The sequence below is a fragment of the Centrocercus urophasianus genome, unplaced genomic scaffold (assembly GCF_019232065.1).
Source record: "Centrocercus urophasianus isolate 14NV4802_14NV808 unplaced genomic scaffold, USGS_Curo_1.0 seq_16, whole genome shotgun sequence".
Classification (NCBI taxonomy): Eukaryota; Metazoa; Chordata; class Aves; order Galliformes; family Phasianidae; genus Centrocercus; species Centrocercus urophasianus.
Window position 1 is genome coordinate 6,683,151 of NW_024884711.1, and position 6,000 is coordinate 6,689,150.

The window sequence follows — 6,000 nt, forward strand, 5'->3', positions numbered from 1 at the left end:
AGTTGCTAGGCATCTATATTGTTCTAACCTACCTGTTCTATTTCTACTTCTTAGGGCTTCGAATTTTTCCAGATGATAGCACAGCCACAAGGATGAACTCAGAACCAAGAGCCAGACAATACTGCTTTCTCTTTTCTGTCCAGTTAATCCTCTTTTCAACTTCTCCACCTACCTTTTTTTTCTCCTCATCTATGTTGTCTCAGCAAAATCAGAATAATTATTTTAAAGAAGACTTCAGCTTTCACATAAACAGTTAAGTAAGCCTTACAGCAAGTACATTCTTCAAGCTGTTTCCTGGGCAGTTTATTTGCTCTTGCAGTGTTTTGTTTTTCTTTTCCATTGGAGTGTATCTATACTTCTGCTTTTGTAATTCATTATGCCAAATTCTTTTTTGGCCCCGATTCCCAAAGAAACTTCTTTTGAGCAGGCCCTGGATGCTCACTGGCTCAATGGCTTTAAGCAGATTGCTCAGCTTGTCTCTCCTGAATTCCTCTCTATAAAATAAGTCTAAGAATGACATTATTTCTAGTCATAAAGCTTTTTGAAGCAAGCAAAGTACAGTTTGTAGAGACCTCTAAATAGAGTTCCATAAATGTTAAAAGTTAAGATCATCCACATATTGTCTGAGTCATACCATTCCTTTCATTCTCCAGTCTGTCTCAGTGTCTTCTGTTGAGCTCTCTGCAGTAATATTTTCTCTTCAACAGGTACTTTAGCATTTCCCAGATATTCTGTCCATAGGATCCTATACTAAGCCTCAAGTGTTCTCTTCTCTTAACTGTGTGAATGGCCTTAAGAGTCCATTTCCCCTGATGGAAGGAAGGAGGACCACAGCTTCCAGAATTTCCCATCTCCTTCCCTCTATCTGTACCCAGTATTCAGCACTCACTTGAACTTCTCTTTCCCTTCACTGTTTTCTTCCTGTGCAGTGATTTTAAAGACAGGGTCCTACAGGTAAACTCTAAGTATGTATTTCATTTGTAAATTTAGTTACTTGTCTTGTATTTTAATTCCAGTTTGGGATAAAGGCAGACTGCCATTTTTACTGTGCTTTTGACAGCTGTAAATTTGTCATACTTTGCAAGTAAATCCTTTTTTTTTTTTTTTTAAGGAAAATTTGCTTCAAAATAAAACTTAAAAAAAATTATTCTGAAGTTAGTCATTAAAATTTTCAAAGCATCATAATGTAAATAGATTCAAACTATTTGTATAATCTATATGCTAATTTGGCTCCATGGCATATATTGTAATTATTAAATTATGGCATTTAGTGGAATTAGCTTGAGCACAATTTGTCTATTTTAAAAGCATGTGCCCGTCTTGAAGGCTTGCTGAAGCATAGCTGGAGTGGCTTTGAAGCAGACTGCTTGCAAAATAACTCACTCTTTAATGTATGGAAGGGTAACCTTAGCTAACTGCTAGCAGTGTAGCACAGCCCAGGCACGCACTACGTGGAAGTTGTTGCACTGAAGACAGAGATAAAACTGCTTCCTGCATTTAGGGATTGGCACTGGAACAGGCTGCCCAGGGAGGTGGTGGAGTCTCCTTCTCTGGAGATGTTCAAGACCTGCCTGGATGCCTACCTGTGCGACCTGCTGTAGGGAACCTGCTTTGGCAGGGGGGTTGGACTCGATGATCTCTGGAGGTCCCTTCCAACCCGTACAATTCTGTGATTGTGATCAGTATATGTTAGAAATTTATTTTTTCTCCACAGGAATTGAAATGCTCAAGACATGTTTACTAGGTCATGTAGCAGGGAAGAAAACGTGGTCCAATAATGAAAAAGGAGAACATTCTGTTGTAGTTCTGCAAGAAGCTGGCACAGCTTGGATGCACATCTGAAGCTGAAGGGAACTATGGAGCCAGGCCACAACTCCATGGTCCCCCATTCCAGGACAAAACTGTGTGACAGAAGAAAGGTCTTTACATGGTTCTGAAAGTTTTGAGAGGTGAATTTGAATGAGGAAGGGGAAGAGGATCTACAAACTGTAGGCTAAACAGAATAATGAACAATGTCTCAGCTGTATGAGCGTTGCCCTCTCTGCTTGTTCAGGTCTGGGAAGCCAGCAGAAATGTTACCCTTGCCTTTGGTGGGAAAAGAGTGAATCCCCCTTTACAGCTCTTGAACTTCCACTCAAAAATATCTGGCAAATAAAACACTGAAAACAATTTAAGCTGATACAGCTTCAGAATAAGAAGAAGAAATAAGAACAAGTACAGAATAGAAGAGAAGGTGCCTAAAATTTGGTTTTATACACCAAGGCTATGATCTTGTAAGTATGGGGTCTTACATTTTCCTCTCTAATTGGTTTTCTTTTGCTTTTTTAAAAATATTATTGCTGTTAAAGGAGGTGTGATGGTCAGTTTTGTCCAGGTGTGTTGGCTTTGCAGTGAACCTTTCAAAGGGTTTACACTAACTCTCCTATAAGAATGGCCAGATCTGGGAAGGCTCTTTGCTGGAGTCTACTATGGACACTGAGGCAATATGGAGAAAAAAAACAACTTGATCTTTTTGCATTGGGAAGCAGCTACAACTGGCTGTCTCCTTCTGTTCAAAAATGTTTTTATCCTTGTTTACTTGCTTCATCTAAAAGGATATAAAAGACGTTGCCTTTTATTTCACTAGAGGCAGTAATTTATTTCTATATGTATTTTTGAGCCTGTTTGCTATGAAGTTTAACTACAATTCTTCTTCCTAAACTGCTTCTTATGGAGGCTTAGAAAGCAGAGGAATTGTTGCTTGGGCTCTGCTGAGGAGAGAGTGGGCTTTAACAGTGAGAATTCTGAAACTTCAGATTTTTGTTAAAGGGAAAAGAGATCTTTTTATATTTTTTTAATATTCTTTTGTAGCTTATGTAGTAGCAGTTACTCTGCTTCTGCTGTAGTTCTAAGAGGGGCACACAATTTATGGGCTTAGCCTGCATTTTCAAAGTCAGGTCCAAGGAAAAGAATGGCAAAATTCTTTGTATTTCATTTTCATCTGTTACTCTCTTTCTCTTTGAAGTGACCTGTGGGCAACAAGCTTCATACATCCTCTGTAAGAAATTAAAAACAAACCTAGTTTTTCAAGCAAAGAAATGTCAGCTGTTGTCAAAAGTTATCTGCATCTGTTGATTCTAATCTAGTGTTCGTGGTAATGCCATAAATTGTTTTTGAAATAGCAGTATTAGAAAATAAAATGAGTGAATTATTGCCAGCACATTCTGCATGTTTTAACTAGCACAAAGCTGCAGAGTCTTTTGTGTTGTTAGTAGGATCTTTCTGTTAGCATCAAGAACAACATGGACTGACAAAATTCTCTGAAGCACAGACTTTATGTTATCAGAGCAGAGTACATTATCAAGGTAACAGAACAAAAGGAAGATGTTTGTAAAGCTATTTGAAATCACAAATGATTTTTCTTTCAATGTTCACACTTAGCCTTGCTATCTTTTTGGGAAAAGACAACGACTCAGTCTGTGAAAGCCATATTGGGTCAACAAATTGCCTGCCATGTCTTTATGACAGCCAGACTGATTGTTTGTAGGCTGCTTTTAGCTGTAGCCTCATGGTCCATTATTTCCTTAACTCTCTCCTTCCTTCTGTATACAGGTGTAATATTTGTGTATAAATACAAAGAAAAAAACCACAACCACTCACCCCACTCCCTGCACACAAAGCAAGACAAATACTCACTAAGTAAACAGCCATTATTGTTATTTTTGTAGCTTCTGAGATCTGTTTGTGTAAAATAATTATTTCTTGAAGAGTATAAAGTATGAGGAAACTATAATGGCTCCCTAGTTGCTGGCTCCTTTTGGAGCACTGCCTCCCTCACCAGTTCTGGAAGTTGTCCCAGTCTCCAAAAGGGTACAGTACAACACTGCTCCAGAAGTATTTTCCAGTTTTGCTCTACGTTAAGGCTATTGCCCTTCAAAACACTTTAATTTACATTATGTTCTTGAATTAGTCCTGTCAAATCACTTTGCAATAAATAAACCTAGAAAAAATACTCAATTTCACAATGCATTTGGGTTTCATACTTTATAAAAGAAAGCCACTGTTAAGAAAGGGTAAGTGACTGCTTTCTGTAATTTTGCTTTGCTGTACTGATGAATGTGGGGTTTTTTTTGTGTTTTTCTTTCTTTCTGATAGAGATCAGGAGACTGTTGTTCATAATGATGGAAGTTAATGAGAAATTTCAGACTGTAGTAACATCACAGTGTGGGAGGAACTGTTTTGAAAGCTAATCATGCTGAATTTCCTGGAGGCAGCACCTAAAGGTAAGACAAAATGAGAGAATCTTTCTTAGCATATAACCTTGTCAGAAGACATGCCAAATATATCACTACTACTTGAAGAAGCAGGTAGGTCATACTAAGTACAGAAAAGCTGACAGTTTTGCTTCCATTTGGATGGAAATAGGACGGAAGTAGGAAAAGTCTTTTGAAATTGTGAGCTGATCCATACTGAAAATTTCCAGACAGATAAATGCAGAGAAATGCTTTATCTCCTCCACAAATATATTGAGCAGGCTTCACTTCCTATGTTTCATGCTGTGGTCATCATCATGCGCAAGAACTAGGCTCTGATTTATACCACTCTCAAACATTGCTACTGCCCTCTGGTGTGACCTGTATTAGCAATGCTTTCCTAATCCCTGTATTTCCCTATACTGGGTTCATAAGTCATCTCCATGAGCATTCAGTTAGGCATATTAAGGAAACAACTCCATGTTGGGGAAATGGCGTCTCCAAGTAGAATAACCATGTAATATTTACTGAGCTCAATCTCACCTTTCTGTTTGTCAAATGCTTAGATGCCTATACAGTTAAAGTGTTAACAGTTGCATAAGCAAAGGACAATATTTGATATGATTTTCAACAAATTTGGAAACCGGGTAAGGCAGTGAAATTGCAGTTGTGTAGTGAGCAGCATGATCTGTAAACTCTTTGTGTTGCTGTTCAGCTCAGCTTAGTTTCCCAGTGTTACACACCAATTGGTCCAGCCTAGCTGCATCAGTTGAGAATCAGTACTACATTTCATTACTGCTCACATTGATTCAGCACAGAATGGTCCCTCTAAGACCTTGCAGTGCTGTGCAGGCTGTGAGGCAGTGTCCAGGAGACTGCTTTTTCCCAGATTCTGCTCGTGTCTGAAACTTCCTGCAGGGAAAGAGGCATGAACTCCAAAATTAGGAGCTGACCCCATCAATTACTGAGACAGAATCATACTGAACCAGGATAGAATATGGGCAAGTGTCAGATTTTGATATGACAATACACAAGTATTTTTATTTTTAGTCCATATGCATTTTCAGCATTGAGGATTACCAGTGAAAGCAGTTGTGAGTGGTGGTGCTGGACTTGGTGTAAAAGCCACTTAACTTTTATTGAAGTAAAATCTGAGAACTGAAATAATGCTCAACTTTTGTGTTAAACTTGAAGACTAAACATTTGGGTTTGCCCCATCATCAGTACTCATAAAGGAAAGTTAGAAAATGTGATATGGAGATACAGCCAACCTATCAGGGAATGCATTAGTACTGCCAATGTGTATCTATGTTTGACATTCTGGTAGGTACTACTTCGGTATACTATTCAATATTCATCTGTTTTGATCTCTGAATGTCTTTTAAAATCAAAAGAATGCATGCTGATGGTAATTAGCTTGAACAAATACTCTAACCGTAGAATTAATTAACACAATTCAGTCCATTTGGATTTGTTTCTTCAGGGACTGAAAGTATTTTTGACTGCACTAAGATCAGTTGAATCAAGAAAAAAAAAAAAAAAGAATCCTAACATAGAATCAGCTTTGATTACATTTCAAGTTGGGTGAAGTTAAATAAATATATCAATGGAGTAAAATTTGTGGCCATGGATAAAATTTTGTCTTACTGGATCTGATTTTCTTTCATTTCAGACCAGATCGTTAAGAAAAAGATTCAAATGAGCTCTTGGTTTCAAATCCTGACCTTAATTTTGTCCCCCAAACATGTAACTTACCTCATTTTATGTC